The following is a 21,261-nucleotide window of genomic DNA, read 5'->3' on the forward strand; positions in this document are numbered from 1 at the left end:
CCATATCTTGTCACAAGACGGACATACCATTGGTACAAAAAAGTAGCAATTTATTTTTTTCAATTGGCCATTTACAATTTCTATGTCATTTACCGCAACTCCACCCAAAACCCCAAACGTTTCTTTGGCTACCAGGAGGAAGTTTTCACTGCCCTTATTTTCCCCAAACGGCCCACCAGAAAATATCCGATCAGATGTTATTAGACGACTCTCCGAGCGCCACTTTCCCGATAAAATACCTTCCAAACCAACAGGCCAAAGACGTCAAAAAAGATGTAAGGTGTGTACCAAAGCAGGAGTCAGAAGAGACACATCTTATTATTGTGCACAATGTCCTTCCCAACCAGGCCTCTGCATAGGTGACTGTTTTCGGCGTTACCATACTTCAATAAATTTTTAGTGAAGTATGGTAAACATAATCCTCAGTTCCTGCCTTCATACACCTTCACACCCCTTATGCCACTGCCTGCTCTGTAACTGACCCTGGCTTATTATTTGACCACTCTTATGCCTGCCGATTCTGTACATACCGCTGCCTGATCTGGAACTGACCCTGGACTGTTATTCGACCATGCTTCTGCCTAACGATTCTGTACATATCTCTGCCTGATCTGGAACTGACCTTGGACTAGTTGACCACGATATTTGCCTGCCTCTTGGACTGATCTTGTATTCTGCAACTGGACTAGTGGGATTCAACACGGGGTCTCACATATGTGAGGGGCTCCAGTATAGTTTTTCTGGAAGAAGAAAACAATTTTCTTTGTTTTCTTATTCCTAGATTAGGGTCTGGAGACTCGGAGGCTTCAAAGAGATTTGGGAGGGAGAAGCCTCTACCCCTATCCCCATTCTGTCCCGAACGAGGCTCTACTTCTGTCTGCTGCCTGTAGGACTTACTGCCGTCATGCCGCACTGACCACACCACAAGGACCTGCCTACTACCAGGACCAATATTTTTGGCACTGCTGACATCTCTGCACTGACCCTGGACTGTAATATGGACAGTATCCCTGCCTGCTGCCTGAAAAACTGTGTTCGCTGTTGCTGACCAAGTCCCTGCCTGCTGCCTGGACCAGTGATATCCTCCTGTGGACAACTGCGCTTCTAAAACCACAGGTAATCTTTTCTTTACCCTTTGCTCAGCATAATGTTTTTCGGGGTGTAATTCTTGGTATGTGCAGGCTATGTGTCCCTGGAACGCCGACGGTGTTCCTTGCATGTTGCGCCTCTGTATGTGGCCAGGCTGTGTAAACGTCTCACACATGTGGTATCGCCATACTCAGGAGGAGTAGAAGAATGTATTTTGGGGTGTTATTTTTGCTATGTAAATGCTATGCATTGGAAATATCTTATAAACGGACAACTTTGTGTAAAAAAAAAATGCGTTTTCATTTTTTTCCACATTTTCCAAAAACTTCTGGAAAAAAATGAACCATTGAAAAGACTCATTATGCCTCATAGATTATACGTTGGGGTGTTAGCTTTCCAAAATGGGGTCATTTTCTGGACGTTTCCATTGCCCTGGTGTTCCAGGGCCTTCAAAACTGTAATAGGTGGTTGAGAAATGAAATGTGTAATTTATGCTCCTAATTTATGCTACTTCAAAATTAGGCCTCTGTATGTGGTCAGGCTGTGTAAAAGTCTCACACATGTGGTATCGTTATACTCAGGAGGAGTAGGAGAATGTATTTTGGGGTGCCATTTTTGCTATGTAAATGCTATGTGTTGGAAATATCTTATAAATGGACAACTTTGTGTAAAAAAAAAAAATGCGTTTTCATTTCTTTCCACATTTTCCGAAAACTACAAGTCCCATCATGCCATTGCCTTTGGGAGTCTCTCTCTTAACTGTCAGCCTTGCAATGCCTCATGGGACTTTTAGTTTTTAAACAGCTGGAGGGCCACCAGTTTGAGACCTCTGACCTAGGGCCATTATCATCACCCAGCCTATGGCACAATCACATGACATTATAATAATAGTTCACTGCAGGGAGGGCAGAAGTGAACCTAGTGCCAATATCATCACCCTGCCCATACTGTTCATACCAGTTATATTAAATGATTATAATTATATTCACTGCATGGAGGGCAGAGGTGAACATTGTGCCATCATCATCACCTGGCACATGACATGGAGTCATTGTAATTAGATTGACACATTGCACAGAGGGTAGAAGTGCATATTCTGCCATTAAAACCCTGCACATGGCACTACATGGAGTCATTATATTTCGATGTTATCATATTAATGGTTCACTACACATAGAGAGCAGAGGAGTGCCATTCACCACCCTGCACATAAATATCAGTTATATGTAATTACCGCACACTATATTGACTCATTATAACTATATACATTCATTGAACAGAGAGCAGAAGAGCGCTCTATAACATTAGCACCACTCTGCTGTCTTCATATTACACTACATGTAGTCATTATAACGATATACAATATATTAATGATTCACTGCACGGTGAGCAAAAGTGAACATTGTGTCATTATCATTACAGGCACATTCATACTTGTTTTATCAATTATCACACAGCATCATTCATAGGGTACAGAGGGTAGACCTGCTAAGGATCACATTGTACTAGTGCTACATGCAGTCCTTGTATTTCCATTAAAGACCACACACAGGGCAGGAGTGCACATTGGCCATCATTACCTTGTGCATACTTACCAGTTATATTATTTACCACACAGAATCATTCCTGGAGTACAAGGGGAGACCTATACTGGATTACATTGTACTTTATTCAATGCCTACACATGGTTGCTCATAGGGCAGAAGAATATTAGGGCAGAGTCACTCTGCAAATTACATGGTACCATAACAATTCTATATACGCATTCATTGGGCACTGTGAACAGAATAATATTCGTACAGGTTCACACTGCACAGTGCACTGCATGTGGTCATTATAATTACAGTAATTACTGCACAGAGGGCGCAAGAGCACATTGTGCCATTATCACCCTTAACATACAGTAGCCCTTTATAATAATCGTTGCACTGAATCTTTCATGGAGCACAGAGGGAGAAGTGTACACGATCACAATGCACTGCATGCAATCATTAGAATTACAATAATGCCTGAACATGGGGCACAGAGGCCATGAGGATTATTATTGTAGGATCATTCTGCAATACATGAAGGTATTCTAATTATATTAATGACTACACAGAAGGCAGAACAATATTGTTGTAGGATGACTCTACAGTCTACACATTACACTGCATGTGGTCATTATAATTATATTGAGTGATTGCACATGTGGCATAGGGCACTGATGTACTTTACAGCATGAGACTGCCCATTACACTGCATGCAGTCATATAATAAATTACATATTAATGACTACAAATACTCACTGCAGAGGGGCCATAGAAGGCAGAAGAGCACATTATGATATTATCATCCAACACATAAATATAGAATTATTTAAGACGCAGAGGGGGCAGACATGCATGGGATCATACTGCACAACATGCAGCCATCATAATTACAATAATGACTGAGGGTAGAGAAGTAGACTCACTCTGCAAGTTACTCTACACACATAAATAAATATATATATATATATACAGTATCTCAAAAAAGTGAGTACGCCCCTCACATTTTTGTAAATATGTTATTATATCTTTTCATGTGACAACACTGAAGAAATGACACTTTGCCACAATGTAATTATATTCTGTACTCCTACTTCTAGACCTTTCAGCTGCCTTTGACACGGTTGACCACCCTCTCCTCCTCAAAAAACTTTACTCCCTTGGTATCAGTGACTGTGCTCTTCAGTGGCTCTCATCCTACCTATCCCAATGCACCTTTCAGTGTCACTTACAATTCTACTTCCTCCACTCCTCTTCCCTTCTCCGTCGGAGTCCCCCAAGGTTCTGTTCTTGGGCCTCTTTTATTTTCAATCTACACCTCTTCCCTTGGCCAGCTGATAGCCTCTCATGGCTTTCAATATAATTTCTACGCTGATGACACACAAATCTATCTCTCCACCCCTCAACTCACTCCATCAGTCTCCTCACGCATCTCTTACTAACAGACATATCTGTATGGATGTCACACCACTTCCTCAAACTCAACTTGTCCAAAACCGAACTTATAATATTTCCTCCCCCACGTGCCTCTTCCCCTGACTTATCTGTCAAGAGCAATGGCACAACCATCCACCCATCCCCACATGTCAGGGTGCTAGGTGTTATCCTGGACTCTGAACTCTCCTTTCAGCCCCACATCCAATTACTTTCCAAAGCTTGCCGCCTCAACCTCCGCAACATCTCCAAGCTACTTCCCTTTCTAACCAATGAAACCACAAAGCTCCTGATTCACTCCCTGGTTATCTCTCGCCTTGACTACTGCAACTCCCTCCTCATTGGCTCACCTTTAAATAGACTATCTCCCCTTCAGTCCATCATGAATGCTGCTGCCAGACTCGTCCACCTTACAAACCGCACAGTGTCTGCTACCCCTCTCTGCCAATCCTTCCATTGGTTGCCACTTGCCCAACAAATTAAATTTAAAATACTAACATTAAGTTACAAAGCCATCCACAACTCTGCCCCCAGCTACATCACTAGCCTAGTCTGAAAATACCAACCTAATCACCCTCTTCGTCCTCCCAGGACCTCCTGCTCTCTAGCTCCTTCATCACCTCCTCCTATATCCGCCTACAGGACTTCTCCCGAGCCTCGCCCATCCTCTGGAATTCGTTATCCAAATCTATCAGACTGTCTCCAAATTTATCCACTTTTAGGCGATCTCTGAAAACTTTCCTCTTCAGAGAAGCCTACCCTGCCTCCATCTAACAACTGCACTATTTTCTCCATTAGCTCATCCCCCACAGCTATTACCCTTTTGTATAACTTGACCCTCCCTCCTAGATTGGAAACTCTAACGAGCAGGGCGCTCTGATTCTCCCCTGTATTGAAATTGTACTGTCTGCCCTTATGTTGTAAAGCGCTTTGTAAACTGTCGGCGCTATATAAATCCTGTATAATAATAATAATTATTATTATTATTATCATATAATATATATATATATATATATATATATATATATATATATATATATATATATATATATATATATATACACACACACACACACAAAAGTCCCTCACAATTTTGTAAATATGTTATTATATCTTTTCATGTGACAACACTGAAAAAATGACACTTTGCCAAAATGTAAAGTAGTGAGTGTACAGCTTGTATAACAGTGTAAATTTGCTGCGCTCTCAAAATAACTCAACACACAGACACAGTCTAAATCACTGGCAACAAAAGTGAGTACACCCCCCCTAAGTGAAAATGTCCAAAATGGGCCCAATTACCCATTTTCCCTCCCTGGTGTCATGTGACTCGTTAGTGTTACAAGGTCTCAGGTGTGAATGGGGAGCAGATGTATTAAATTTGGTATTATCACTCTCATTCTCTCATACTAGTCACTGATCCGGTCTCTGAGGATCTGAATAAAAAAATATTTGTTTCTACATAAAGATGGCCTAAGCTATAAGAAGATTGCCAAGACCCTGAAACTGCTGCAGCACGGTGACCAAGACCATACAGCAGTTTAACAGGACAGGTTCCACTCAGAACAGGCTTCGCCATGGTCGACCAAAGAATTTGAGTGCACGTGCTCAGCATCATATCCAGAGGTTGTCATTGGGAAATAGATGTATGAGTGCTGCCAGCATTGATGCAGAAGTTGAAGGGGTGGGGGTCAGCCTGTCAGTGCTCAGACCATATGCCGCACACTGGCCCAATAATGGTATTATTAGTGTAGGGCCCGACCCCTATAGGCCTAATGGTGATCTCCAGAGTCAAGGGGAGCTGACATCCTTCTTGGTAGAGTGGGTTACAAGGCATGGTGGTTGTAATACAAGCTGAAGTGATGGACGCCAGACACTTTTTGAATGCAAAGAGATTTATTGTCTCTTGAACGAGAATTGTGGGAAAGAGGGTTAGGACCAGGACACCTTTAAGTAGATGCCATTATAATTGGCAGTCTCTGAGACTTCTATAGGTAGACAGCCATACAGTGGAAGACCTCCAGCCGGACACTACTTCTGTATGGGTAGGACCACTTTCTCCTATGGCAACAAATCTTGTAACAGTCACTAACGTTACTTGTACTTAACTATTGGTAACACAGAATAGTTCTCCTTGCACGCTACAGTTGCTCACTGTAGGTCTTCACTCACTGAGCTCCCAGTCTCTCATTAGACTCTCAGGCCCAATCGCCACTGGATCCCCTGAGCTCTTCCATTACTCAGTATCTTTCTCAAGGGTCACCCCTGCTTCCCTGCTGGGTTCCTGGCTTAGCACTCACAGATACTCCTCAAACGTCACCCCTGTGGCCCGCTAGGTCGCTGGCTTGGCACTCACGGATGCTCCTCAAGTGTCACCTTTTCTTTCCTGTTGGGTCCCTTGGCACTTGCTGAAGTTTTCCCACTTCTTCACTGTCCCCAGCTGGTGAGAAGACTGCTCTGGTATTGACTTCAGCTTACTCGCAATGGTCTCCGATAACAGGGTGGATGGTCCCTTAGTGGCGACAGCTTCCCCTTTACCTCCGACCTCAACTAATTCCCCATCCAGCTGAACTGTTATTCTTGCTTGGGTTCCTGCAGTCACAACCCTGCGCTGCTTCTCCTGCTTCTGGATAGGCCCTCAGGCTTCCAGCCTAGCAGCCCAGGGCAGCATAACGCACGTCCACCCAGACAGCCATCCAGGTGGCACAGAACCCCCGATCACCTGGCTCCACCCAAATAAATAGGCCCTCCCAGCTTGCTAAGCCCTTTTCTATCTAATGTCACCAGCATAATGCCACCTAGCGACAAAAGAGGGAAGGTGCAGCAAGTCCAGAACTAGAGCGGAATCAGTGGATCTATTAACAATTAACCAGGGCAACTACTGCCTGGCAAACTAAATGTACTTAGCAAACCTGCCTAAACACCAGGGTGTTACATCAGTAACAGATTACTAAGGTAATTTACTGACTTCAATCGCAGATTCACAGTGTAAGGTTGTCAATTGACTCTGGCTCCTCAAAAGGCCCTCTCCAAAGCTTAAAATGTGTTGGACCACTGGCAGGAGTGTTTTGGAGAGAAATATGCATCTGGTGGACTCTGGTGTGGGAAGAATGATGTGGCAGTGTAATGGTCACACAGAGGTCTGTCAAAGAAGGCAGTGGGCATTCGGGTACCATAAGGCTCCTCTCCTTATTCTTGCAGTGCACTGGGCCATTATTATGTAGAGTGCTGCAGTGCACAATATGGTCCTGGTGATTGGGTGAGCCGCAGCTACACGGACTCAATAAATGAAAGGGTTGGATGAGAAGGAAATCGTGAGGTCAATGGCCCTCCTCTCCACCTTCAACCCCTTAAGAAATCTGTGAATGGGGCCTAAGTCAAGTAGGTTACTATACAGCAAGGTAGCCAGAAGACAGGATCTGGAAGACAGTGGCAATTACTGAAGTAGCAGTGACTACTACAGCGATTTCCAGCTTCCACAGGGATCCATATTTATAGTGGTCCTAGCTATGCAATAAAATCAATACCTGGAATTAAGCTATATTGATTTTCTGCAGATGGGGTACAGGGAGAAGACAGATATGATTGATGATCAATGACTAAATGGACTCACAGCACATGGGTAGAGAAGGCAGATGAACATTTTATTTCTCTATAACTCTACTGAACATAGGTGTGCACAGCCCTATTGCATTAGGGTGTGCACCCCAAAGCTCAAACACACATGACTGCAGCCTCAGATGCACTGGACAGTGAATGAATAGGAAGTGCTCTGTGCTGAGAAGCTTCCTGTTCATTCACAAACTAAAGAATAGTAAACACAGTTTACTGTGCTTCAGTTATGAATGAACATAGTGAGTGAGTGTGTTCATGTAGAAATAGAAGGCTCTGGTAAATTACACAGTTGCTAGCCCCTTCCCCCACTCTGTGGGCGGGGGGGGGGGGTGTTAATGGGGTAATCTGCACTGCACGTAGTGTTTATAGTATGCCCAGGAACATCTGGGACACCCCCCGCACACGCCTATGCTACTGAATGATGTGTTCAACACATACTGAATGCAATGCAGCACAGAGGGCAGATCTCTTCACATGGATCATACAAGACTTGACAGCGGATTACTGAAGGACAGTGTTGTACTTTAAGCTTCATGCAAATCTACAAGTATACTATTGACTCGCTGTGTATCATTGCATGTGGACCGGAGAGGGCATAAGAGACGAACATTACGACAATGTCACACTCAGCATTATGCTACTTGCAGTAAAAAATTTGATTATTGACTTGGTGCACATAGATCATATTGGGTATGGAAGAAGAATATTGCAGGACCAATGACAAATTATATACTAATACTGCACTATCACGATAGAGGGAACAGCTGAACCACAAATCACGCTTTAGCTACACCTCTAATTTAAAGGCACAGTCTTTGTTTTTGTAAAATAAAATAAAAATAATACATGCTCCCATATTGCAAAAAGAAAAAAAGTACATTTAGTTATTTCCTACTTTGGAGTCTGCAAAGTATAGCAACCATGATCAGTGGCTTGTAGGTTCAATGCACAGGTTCCTGCAGACTAGTCCTCAAGCCCAGGTCCATACAGAGGTATGGACCTTCTGTTGTAGAACTGGAGGAAATATCAATAGCCCACTTGTGCACCATTGAGAACTTGATGTCCCACCACTGCAATGACAAATTGGACTTGTACCTATCCCCCGCCTTTTGTTTAAATGTTTTCCCCCTTTAGCTGCTACATCCCCTACTACGCAATGGTGGTCATTGGTGTGAACAATGTTAATGTTAATATCAATGTAAATAGCGAAAAGCTAGGCACGTGCCTGTTTTTTTTTATCTTTGGGTGTTCATAATGATTTTTCTTCTTTTTGATGTTTGGTTTTATGTATTATCCTAAAGTGCATTAGACTGACACACTAACGTAATGTTTTGCTAATGTAGACGATATCACCTCTCATGAGGATGACCCCAATTCTCCTTTTCAGCATTTAAACATGCCTATGTGTTTAGGAACAGGGTGCTACATTATACTAAGAAGTTTGTGCTCCCTTGATTGCTATTAACATTTTGGAGTGTCACGGGACCCTAAATCCCTCTCCTGTTCAAGTTCTTCAGCAATAAATTCTAAAAAGACAGCACCTAGCCTGAGCCTTTATTGTCGGTGTGCATGGAACTATGCTTGTGGAAGCCTCGGTACTAGGAAGGTAGATCTGGGTATATTTTCAGCGGTTCCTCTGGAGGTAAGTGCGAAATTAGTTATGTGGTCCTAAGTCTTGTGGACTCCATGACCTTCATTGGAAAGATAGTCAAAATTAATTATTGTCAGTAGAGGTAGGATTAAGCCAGTATTACTGCAGTAAAGGTAGAGGTTAGACTTTAGGCTGGGCTGAGTGTCAGGAAGGAGAGAATTACTATCATGAAATAGAACATTAACTGGATATCACACAGATGTCACACTGGGAGCAGCACTGTGTCCCAATTGACAGCAATGGGACTGCCTGCATGGGGATGCACAAAACACTTGTGCATCCCTATGTGGGTAAACACAGCCCTCCATTGGGGTATGCTTATGTCTCCTCTGTGTGAACGAGGCTTTAGGGAAAACTTGTATTACACTTTATTTTGTATACACAGGGCCGGTGCCAGCATAAGGCAGCCAAGGTGGCCGTCTGAGGGTGCCAGGAGGGGGGGGGGGCGCCAAAGGCAGAGGTTCCCCACTCGGTCCTTATACTAGCGCTGGCGGCCAGCCCTGCTCGCACCTGTACACCACTTAACAGATACTGACATTCAGGTGGTGCCGCATACCCCCAGCCTTGCGCCGTTAACTATAGCCACTCGCCTCTCCTGACTCTAGTCCTGGTGCTACTACAATCTGGTTATACAATCTCTGTACAATTTCCTTTAGATTTACCAAAACTATATAATAGGAGGACCCACCTGAACAATGTATTCAATTTGTATCAGGCATGCTCTTGCACTATATAGCTGATGGTTGATCCAAAGTAGATTGTAGAATCAGATTGTACAGTGTATGGCCTCCCCGAAGGAAAAAGTAGGAAAGTGGGTGGAAATAAAAGAAGAGGTGGTATTTTAATGAGGACGGTGTGGTCTAGAGAGGTAAAACACGCTCTATTCTGTGATGCAGTAAGGCAATGCATGATGGGACATGAAGTTTCTTGCAAATTCTGAACAGGGAGGTGCAGACTCAAAGCTGGACTAGGTATGGGAGAGATGAGCACGTTGGGATGGCATGGGCAGAAAGACATTAGAAAAAGCTTCTGTTTATTACTAAAATTCTGCCTGAAAATGTGAACTTAGCTTTTAACTATAATAAAAACCCCTAGATGCATCAATAGTACCCCACTGGCTGAGAACTCATGTCCTTGAGCCTTGATCACTGGAAATGAACTTCTCAAGCTGTATCCTGCAAATTATCACAAGACATTAGATCAGCCAAATCCTGACAAATGACAAATAAACAGAATGCAGCTTCAGCAAATGTCACTAGAGCACTCAAGATGATGTAGCTGCTATCTAAGGCTTACTGCTGTGCCCCCACATGTACATAACACATCCCGACTCAACACTTCATTTACAAAAATAAATCTATCGTCTGGATGCTGAATTCTCTTGTTATGGTAAGTGTCTTTTATAAAAAAAAAAAAAATCCACTTTCGGAAAGAAAAATGAAAAACCTCTACAAGGTCTCAACACTGCTGATTTGTAGGAGTGTCCTGCTAAGTACTCCCTGGATTAGATCTTTTACAATGGCGGTTGAGCAACTGCTGTGCAGCCCGTACCTCATGCAGACTGAACACCTGGTTTCAGGGCTGCCATTAGAAATCACAGGCCCTCATAAGCCTACCCGAGGGGCCCCCCACCCGACCACCCCTCATCATAGCCTGAAGGCCGCCAGCGTAGAAGAAGGAGGCGGCGTGCACTTGGCACCGTGGAGAAATTTGGGTATAGCAAAATTGTGCTAACAGTGGGAGGGGTTTACATTTTTTACAAATCACAGGGGTCAAAAGTATGTAGCATACAGAGTGCAAGTGTCTGGAGCATGTAACATATAGAGTTTAGGTATCAAGTGTAAATAATGTATAACAGTACAGAGGTCAGGAGTATGTAATATACAGAGTCCAAGGGTCATTGCCAGTAATGTACATAGTTCAGGGGTGAGGAGTATGTATAGTACAGTGTGCAGGGGTCAGAAGTGGATAATGTACATAATCAGGAGTGTGCAATTTACATAGTGAAGGAGTTAGAATTTGTTAATATACATAATTTAGGGGGTCAGGAGTGGATAATGCATAGATTGCAGAGGGGGCAATAGTGCATAATGTACATAGTACAGGGGTCAGGGGTGGGTAATGTACATAGTACAGGGGTCAGGGGGGGTAATGTACATAGTTCAGGGGTCAGGAGTGGATAATATACAAGATTCAGGGGTCAAGAGTGCAAGGGTTAGGTGGGGGTATTACAAAGGCAAAGGATGCAAAGGCAGCAGATGGGGGTGTACACACATGGCAGCTGCAATTCTCTGCATTGTGGCACACCAAATATTATCCCCTCTGTCATGGCTGCAGCCATTGATCAGTGTATTCTGATAGCAGCGGGAACTGTTGTCAGAATATAAAGTCCTGGCAGGGAGTATTCCTCCATCCATCTCGCTTGTGTGGATGGAGGAATAGGTTATTTTTTTCTACTGTCCGAACGTAAAAAAATATATATATATTTTCCTAGCCTTAGATGGTCTCACACTGCAGATATATGACTATATGGCTAAAGGCACAGAAAGTGTGCTGATATTTATAAGAAGAAATACAAGACAAAGGGATAATATTCCAGGTTACTGCTTAAGTACAATGTACAATTAACATTTCTAGATGTTCCCTATAAGATAACAAAGCTTCATTTTTGAGTTGAGATCTACTGTAGACTCTTCATTCACAGATTCCTGTCAATGAAAGACGGGGCCCTAAGGGCAGCGCTCCGCACAGCTGTGTCAGTTTTGAGATGTTACAACGGACAAGGAGAGTAGGTGGGTTGCTCACCGGAAATTACAGTGGTGTATGTACCTCTGAAGAAGTCCCACTTGAAATTTGGAATATGTGTGGAATCTGAATGTCGGCCAGTCCCCTGGTGAAGTCACCTGGGCATGACGCTATGTGTCGGGATTGAGCGATAGGTAAAACCGGAAGTGATGCAGGAGTACGAACTCACTGCTCTGGGATTGTTTGTGAGTTCTTTTTTTTAAAGTGAGTGCATCAGCTAAATTTTACTTTTAATAAATCCTTTATCATACGTCATTACACTCTTGGCCTGGGAACCTCAGACAACTTCTGTCTAGGAGAGCAAAAGACTGATGCCGCGTACACACTACCAAACTCTCCAGCTGAAAAGGTCAGACGGAATCATTCTGTCAGATATTACGATCATGTGGGGGCTTCATCTGACTTTTTTCTTCAAAAATCCTGATGGACCTAGAATTAGAACATGTTTTAAATCTGTCCAACGGAATCAATTTCTATTGGGAAAACCATTCGTCTTTATGCTGATCTGACAGACCAAATACAACGCTAGGGCAGATATTGGCTACTGGCTATTGAACTTCCTTTTCTAGTCCCATCGTACGTCATCACGTTCAAAACAAACGGACTTTGGTCTGTTCTTGTGTGGGCAAGTCCGTTTGGACGGAAGTCCATCATAACTCCGTCGAAAGTCCGTCGGAACTCCGTCGGGAAGACCGTGGGACCATTTCTGACGGAAAGTCCAGTCATGTGTATGCGGCATAAGAGTAAAAGTAATGGTGCAGCGCTAGTAACAATTTTAAATTTAAATAGGAGATCTAAGGAGCATAGATACACATGTAAATGTATCAAAGTTAAAATAATTGTGAAGATGTCAAACTAACAATATAATATGCAATATTGAAATATTATTGATATCAGGCGATTAAACCAATGTACAAGAAAGGAAGCTCCAAGGTATATAAAACGTCATGTGGATTCAAACATATAGGGGGCCAAAAAGGAATGAAAAACGCACATAGCATGAATCCGCATAATGCAAAATGTATTATTAACCACTTGCCGACCGCCGCACGACGATGTACGTCGACAGAATGGCACGGGCAGGCATAAGGGCTTACATGTACGTCCTTGCCTGCCCGCCAGTCGGGGGCCCGATCGGGCCCCCGCCCGGTGCCTGCGGCGGTCGGTATTCGTTCGGGAGCGATCCCGGACGAGGGGACAGCCATTCATTCATGGCCACCCCCTCGCGATCGCTCCCGACGAATGAAAATGTCCCGTGACATCACTTCCTCTCCTGTAATGTAAACACAGGAGAGGAAGTGATGTATTCTCTCCTCCGTGTCGGTATTTTTCGTTCCGGCACCGAGGAGAGAGCATCGGTGAGTTGCACAAGCACTACACTACACAGTAGAACATGCCAGGCACACTCACACCCCCCCTTTACCCCCCGATCACCCCCCAATTACCCCTGCCCCCCCCAGTCACAGTGACACCAATTGCATTTTTTTTTTTTTTCATTGGTGTCATTTGTGACTGTAATAACTGTTAGGGCAGTTAGGGTTAGCCCCCTTTAGTTCTAATGTGCCCCCCTAACCCCCCCAATAAAGGTTTAACCCCGTAATCACCCCCCCTCGCCAGTGTCACTAAGGCTGGGTTCACATTGCAGCGGTTTATGAGAACGAATGTGATTCGCACCGCACTGCAGTGCAAATCACATCCGATCTCTGTGCGATTCGAGTTCAGCCATACAGATAGTATGGCTGAATTCGTGTCGCACCCGCCGCACCCGCCGCAAACTCGCACGGGACCCTTTTTTTGGTCCGCAGCAGAATCGGATCGCATGGGTGTTCACACCATGCGATCCGAGTTTGCAGATCGCACTGCGATATGCGAACTGATCTGGGGGTGTCATTAACATTTCACTGACACTCCCAGCAGTTCGCATAGGGCAGTGTGAACTGCCGCCGGGAGGCATGCGATGCGGGAACCCGCCGCGGATTCATGGCGTTCCCGCATCGCTCCAGTGTGAACCCAGCCTAATAAGCGATAATTTTTCTGATCGCTGTATTAGTGTCACAGGTGACGCTAGTTAGGCAGGTAGGTATTTAGGTTCGCCGCAGCTTTTTATAGCGCCAGGGACCCCCATATACTACCGCATAAAGCCCCCTGATTTCCCCCTAGTTAACCCTTTCACCAGTGATCACCATATAACTGTTACAGGTGACGCTGGTTGGTTAGTTATTTTTTTATAGTTTCAGGGCACCCGCCATTTATTACCTAATAAAGGTTTAACCCCCTGATCACCCGGCGGGTGTCATTTGTGACTGTAATAACTGTTAGGGCAGTTAGGGTTAGCCCCCTTTAGTTCTAAGGTACCCCCCTAACCCCCCCAATAAAGGTTTAACCCCGTGATCACCCCCCGTCGCCAGTGTCACTAAGGCTGGGTTCACATTGCAGCGGTTTATGAGAACGGATGTGATTCGCACCGCACTGCAGTGCAAATCACATCCGATCTCTGTGCGATTCGAGTTCAGCCATACAGATAGTATGGCTGAATTCGTGTCGCACCCGCCGCACCCGCCGCAAACTCGCACGGGACCCTTTTTTTGGTCCGCAGCAGAATCGGATCGCATGGGTGTTCACACCATGCGATCCGAGTTTGCAGATCGCACTGCGATATGCGAACTGATCTGGGGGTGTCATTAACATTTCACTGACACTCCCAGCAGTTCGCATAGGGCAGTGTGAACTGCCGCCGGGAGGCATGTGATGCGGGAACCCGCCGCGCATTCGTGGCGTTCCCACATCGCTCCAGTGTGAACCCAGCCTAATAAGCGATCGTTTTTCTGATCACTGTATTAGTGTCACAGGTGACGCTAGTTAGGCAGGTAGGTATTTAGGTTCGCCGCAGCTTTTTATAGCGCCAGGGACCCCCATATACTACCGCATAAAGCCCCCTGATTGCCCCCTAGTTAACCCTTTCACCAGTGATCACCATATAACTGTTACAGGTGACGCTGATTGGTTAGTTATTTTTTTTATAGTTTCAGGGCACCCGCCATTTATTACCTAGTCTCACTAGTGTACCCCTAAATTTAGGGGTGTCTACTTTCCAAAATGGGGTCATTTGGGGGGGGGTTTGTGCCATCTTGGCATTTTATGGCCTTCAAAACTGTAACGCCCTTAGAAAGCCTGAAGGCGGTGCTTGGTTTTCGGGGCCCTGTACGCGGCTAGGCTCCCAAAAAGTCCCACATATGTGGTATCCCCGTACTCAGGAGAAGCAGCAGAATTTATTTTGGGGTGTCATTTCACATATGCCCATGGCATGCGTGAGCAATATATCATTTAGTGACAACTTTGTGAAAAAAAAAAAAAAGTTTGTAATTTTCCCGCAACTTGTGGCAAAATATAAAATATTCCATGGACTCAACATGCCTCTCAGCAAATAGCTTGGGGTGTCTACTTTCTAAAATGGGGTCATTTGTGGGGGTTTTGTGCCATCTTGGCATTTTATGGCCTTCAAAACTGTAATAGGTAGTGAGGAGTGAAGTCAAATATTTACGCCCTTAGAAAACCTGAAGGCGGTTCTTGGTTTTCGGGGCCCCGTACGCGGCTAGGCTCCCAAAAAGTCCCACATATGTGGTATCCCCGTACTCAGGAGAAGCAGCAGAATTTATTTTGGGGTGTCATTTCACATATGCCCATAGCATGTGTGAGCAATATATCATTTAGTGACAACTTTGTGAAAAAAAAATAAAAAAAAATTAAAGTTTGTAATTTTCCCGCAACTTGTGGCAAAATATAAAATATTCCATGGACTCAAAATGCCTCTCAGCAAATAGCTTGGGGTGTCTACTTTCTAAAATAGGGTCATTTGTGGGTGTTTTGTGCCATCTTGGCATTTTATGGCCTTCAAAACTGTAATAGGTAGTGAGAAGTGAAATCAAAAATTTACGCCCTTAGAAAGCCTGAAGGCGGTGCTTGGTTTTCGGGGCCCCGTACGCGGCTAGGCTCCCAAAAAGTCCCACATATGTGGTATCCCCGTACTCAGGAGAAGCAGCAGAATTTATTTTGGGGTGTCATTTCACATATGCCCATAGTATGTGTGAGCAATATATCATTTAGTGACAACTTTGTGTAAAAAAAAAAAAATATTTTATTTTTTGTCATTATTCAATCGCTTGAGGCAAAAAAATAAAATATTCAATGGGCTCAACATGCCACTTATCAATTTCCTTAGGGTGTCTACTTTCCAAAATGGGGTCATTTGGGGGGGTTTTGTACTGCCCTGCCATTTTAGCACCTCAAGAAATGAGATAGGCAGTCGTAAACTAAAAGCTGCGTAAATTCCAGAAAACGTACCTTAGTTTGTAGATGTGACAACTTTTGCGCAAACCAATAAATATACAATTATTGACTTTTTTTTTACCAAAGACATGTGGCTGAATACATTTTGGCCTAAATGTATGACTAAAATTGAGTTTATTGGAATTTTCTAATAACAAAAAGTAGAAAATATTTTTTTTTCAAAATTTGCGGTCTTTTTACGTTTATATCGCAAAAAATAAAAATCGCAGAGGCAATCAAATACCATCAAAAGAAAGCTCTATTTGTGGGAAGAAAAGGACACAAATTTTGTTTGGGTACAACATTGCATGACCGCGCAATTACCAGTTAAAGCAGCGCAGTGCCAAATTGTAAAAAGACCTCTGGTCATTTACCAGCAAAATGGTCCGGTCTGAAGGTGGTTAAAAATTAAAGGTTTACACTCACATTTTGGAAGAGATAAAACAAGCGCTTATTAATCGATAAAATGACGCAATACAAACAGAAAGCTCGACCCGCCACGTTTCATCCACAAAGATATCGTCTGGGGTAGATGAAATGCTTCGGATCGAGCCTGCTGTTCCATCATGTTGCATAATTTTATTGATTAACCACCTTCAGACCGGACCATTTTGCTGGTAAATGACCAGAGGTCTTTTTACAATTTGGCACTGCGCTGCTTTAACTGGTAATTGCGCGGTCATGCAATGTTGTACCCAAACAAAATTTGCGTCCTTTTCTTCCCACAAATAGAGCTTTCTTTTGATGGTATTTGATTGCCTCTGCGATTTTTATTTTTTGCGATATAAACGTAAAAAGACCGCAAATTTTGAAAAAAAATGATATTTTCTACTTTTTATTATTAGAAAAATCCAATAAACTCAATTTTAGTCATACATTTAGGCCAAAATGTATTCAGCCACATGTCTTTGGTAAAAAAAAAGTCAATAATTGTATATTTATTGGTTTGCGCAAAAGTTGTCACATCTACAAACTAAGGTACGTTTTCTGGAATTTACGCAGCTTTTAGTTTACGACTGCCTATCTCATTTCTTGAGGTGCTAAAATGGCAGGGCAGTACAAAACCCCCCCAAATGACCCCATTTTGGAAAGTAGACACCCTGAGGAAATTGATAAGTGGCATGTTGAGCCCATTGAATATTTTATTTTTTTGCCTCAAGCGATTGAATAATGACAAAAAAATTTTTTTTTTTTTTTTTACACAAAGTTGTCACTAAATGATATATTGCTCACACATGCTACGGGCATATGTGAAATGACACCCCAAAATAAATTCTGCTGCTTCTCCTGAGTACGGGGATACCACATATGTGGGACTTTTTGGGAGCCTAGCCGCGTACGGGGCCCCGAAAACCAAGCACCGCCTTCAGGCTTTCTAAGGGCGTAAATTTTTGATTTCACGCCTCACTACCTATTACAGTTTTGAAGGCCATAAAATGCCAAGATGGCACAAAACCCCCACAAATGACCCCATTTTAGAAAGTAGACACCCCAAGCTATTTGCTGAGAGGCATTTTGAGTCCATGGAATATTTTATATTTTGCCACAAGTTGCGGGAAAATTACAAACTTTTTTTTTTTTTTTTTTTTCACAAAGTTGTCACTAAATGATATATTGCTCACGCATGCCATGGGCATATGTGAAATGACACCCCAAAATAAATTCTGCTGCTTCTCCTGAGTACGGGGATACCACATATGTGGGACTTTTTGGGAGCCTAGCCGCGTACGGGGCCCCGAAAACCAAGCACCGCCTTCAGGCTTTCTAAGGGCGTTACAGTTTTGAAGGCCATAAAATGCCAAGATGGCACAAACCCCCCCCAAATGACCCCATTTTGGAAAGTAGACACCCCTAAATTTAGGGGTACACTAGTGAGACTAGGTAATAAATGGCGGGTGCCCTGAAACTATAAAAAAAATAACTAACCAATCAGCGTCACCTGTAACAGTTATATGGTGATCACTGGTGAAAGGGTTAACTAGGGGGCAATCAGGGGGCTTTATGCGGTAGTATATGGGGGTCCCTGGCGCTATAAAAAGCTGCGGCGAACCTAAATACCTACCTGCCTAACTAGCGTCACCTGTGACACTAATACAGCGATCAGAAAAACGATCGCTTATTAGGCTGGGTTCACACTGGAGCGATGCGGGAACGCCACGAATCGGCGGCGGGTTCCCGCATCGCATGCCTCCCGGCGGCAGTTCACACTGCCCTATGCGAACTGCTGGGAGTGTCAGTGAAATGTTAATGACACCCCCAGATCAGTTCGCATATCGCAGTGCGATCTGCAAACTCGGATCGCATGGTGTGAACACCCATGCGATCCGATTCTGCTGCGGACCAAAAAAAGGGTCCCGTGCGAGTTTGCGGCGGGTGCGGCGGGTGCGACACGAATTCAGCCATACTATCTGTATGGCTGAACTCGAATCGCACAGAGATCGGATGTGATTTGCACTGCAGTGCGGTGCGAATCACATCCGTTCTCATAAACCGCTGCAGTGTGAACCCAGCCTTAGTGACACTGGCGACGGGGGGTGATCACGGGGTTAAACCTTTATTGGGGGGGTTAGGGGGGTACCTTAGAACTAAAGGGGGCTAACCCTAACTGCCCTAACAGTTATTACAGTCACAAATGACACCCGCCGGGTGATCAGGGGGTTAAACCTTTATTAGGTAATAAATGGCGGGTGCCCTGAAACTATAAAAAAAATAACTAACCAACCAGCGTCACCTGTAACAGTTATATGGTGATCACTGGTGAAAGGGTTAACTAGGGGGCAATCAGGGGGCTTTATGCGGTAGTATATGGGGGTCCCTGGCGCTATAAAAAGCTGCGGCGAACCTAAATACCTACCTGCCTAACTAGCGTCACCTGTGACACTAATACGGCGATCAGAAAAATGATCGCTTATTAGGCTGGGTTCACACTGGAGCGATGCGGAAACGCCACGAATCCGCGACGGGTTCCCGCATCGCATGCCTCCCGGCGGCAGTTCACACTGCCCTATGCGAACTGCTGGGAGTGTCAGTGAAATGTTACTGACACCCCCAGATCAGTTCGCATATCGCAGTGCGATCTGCAAACTCGGATCGCATGGTGTGAACACCCATGCGATCCGATTCTGCTGCGGGCCAAAAAAAGGGTCCCGTGCGAATTTGCGGCAGGTGCGGCGGGTGCGGCGAATGGCTGAACTTGAATCGCACAGAGATCGGATGTGATTTGCACTGCAGTGCGGTGCGAATCACATTCGTTCTCATAAACCGCTGCAATGTGAACCCTGCCTTAGTGACACTGGCGACGGGGGGTGATCACGGGGTTAAACCTTTATTGGGGGGGTTAGGGGGGCACATTAGAACTAAAGGGGGCTAACCCTAACTGCCCTAACAGTTATTACAGTCACAAATGACACCAATGCAAAAAAAAAAAAAAAAAAAAGCAATTGGTGTCACTGTGACTGGGGGGGCAGGGGTAATTGGGGGGTGATCGGGGGGTAAAGGGGGGGTGTGAGTGTGCCTGGCATGTTCTACTGTGTAGTGTAGTGCTTGTGCAACTCACCGATGCTCTCTCCTCGGTGCCGGAACGAAAACTACCGACACGGAGGAGAGAATACATCACTTCCTCTCCTGTGTTTACATTACAGGAGAGGAAGTGATGTCACCGGACATTTTCATTTGCCGGGAGCGATCGCGAGGGGGTGGCCATGAATGAATGGCCGTCCCCTCGTCCGGGATCGCTCCCGAACGAATACCGACCGCCGCAGGCATCGGGCGGGGGCCCGATCGGGCCCCCGACCCGCGGGAGGCAAGGGACGTACATGTAAGCCCTTATGCCTGCCCGTGCCATTCTGCCGACGTACATCGGCGTGCGGCGGTCGGCAAGTGGTTAATGAGGGCTTGTTTTACCCCTTCCAAAATTTAAGTGTAAACCTTTCATTTTTAATAATAAATTTAGCGTTATGCGGATTCACACTATGTGCGCTTTTTATTCCTTTTTGGCCCTATATGTTTGAATCCACATGACGTTTTATACACCTTGGAGCTTCCTTTCTTGTTGACTGGTGGTCCTTGTGAGAAGATTATTTTATCCAATTGTATCAACGCCTATATCTATCCAGGCTCTACTATTTTTGGTGAAGAATCACCGACAAGTCTGTTTGATTCATAGGGCGTATGTCCTATTGAATCCATACTTTCCAGTAAGCCTCAGTGTTATTGGTGGAGGTGCTCCATCTCCCTTTTTTCATGCACGTTCGGCAGGGGGCTTGAAAATTACCATTTGGAGTGCCAGGATATTTTTGGGACATTTCCATTTCATCAAACACTCTTTCTCACTCAGTGGACTTTTTCCTTTATTCATTTTTTCTATTATTGCTTTTGAGTTTATAATAAGTTGTTCACTGCATTTTATGTGTATGGTTGAATATTGGTTGAATCACCTGATATCACTGTATTTTATATGTATTGTATACATTGGTTTAATCACCTGATATCAATATTTCAATATTGCATATTATATTGTTTGTTTGATATCTTCACAATTGTTTTAACTTTCATACATTTAGATGTGTATCAGGTTATCTATGCACCTTAGATCATCATCACATTTAAATTTCAAATTGTTACTAGAGCTGCAACATTACTTTTTTACTTTTAGAGCCCATTCACACAGGGGCAACTCCTGATCCGACTGCAGGTCGCCCCTAGTCGCCTCAGGTCGCCTCAGGTCGGACAACATTTAAAAAGCAATGTAAGTGAATGAGAGCCGTGTTAATGCACGCTACTGAAGTCGCTCCGACTTCAAAAAAGGTTCCT

The sequence above is a fragment of the Lithobates pipiens genome, unplaced genomic scaffold (assembly GCF_037356315.1).
Source record: "Lithobates pipiens isolate NorthernLeopardFrog02 unplaced genomic scaffold, aLitPip1_a1.2 Scaffold_13, whole genome shotgun sequence".
Classification (NCBI taxonomy): domain Eukaryota; kingdom Metazoa; phylum Chordata; class Amphibia; order Anura; family Ranidae; genus Lithobates; species Lithobates pipiens.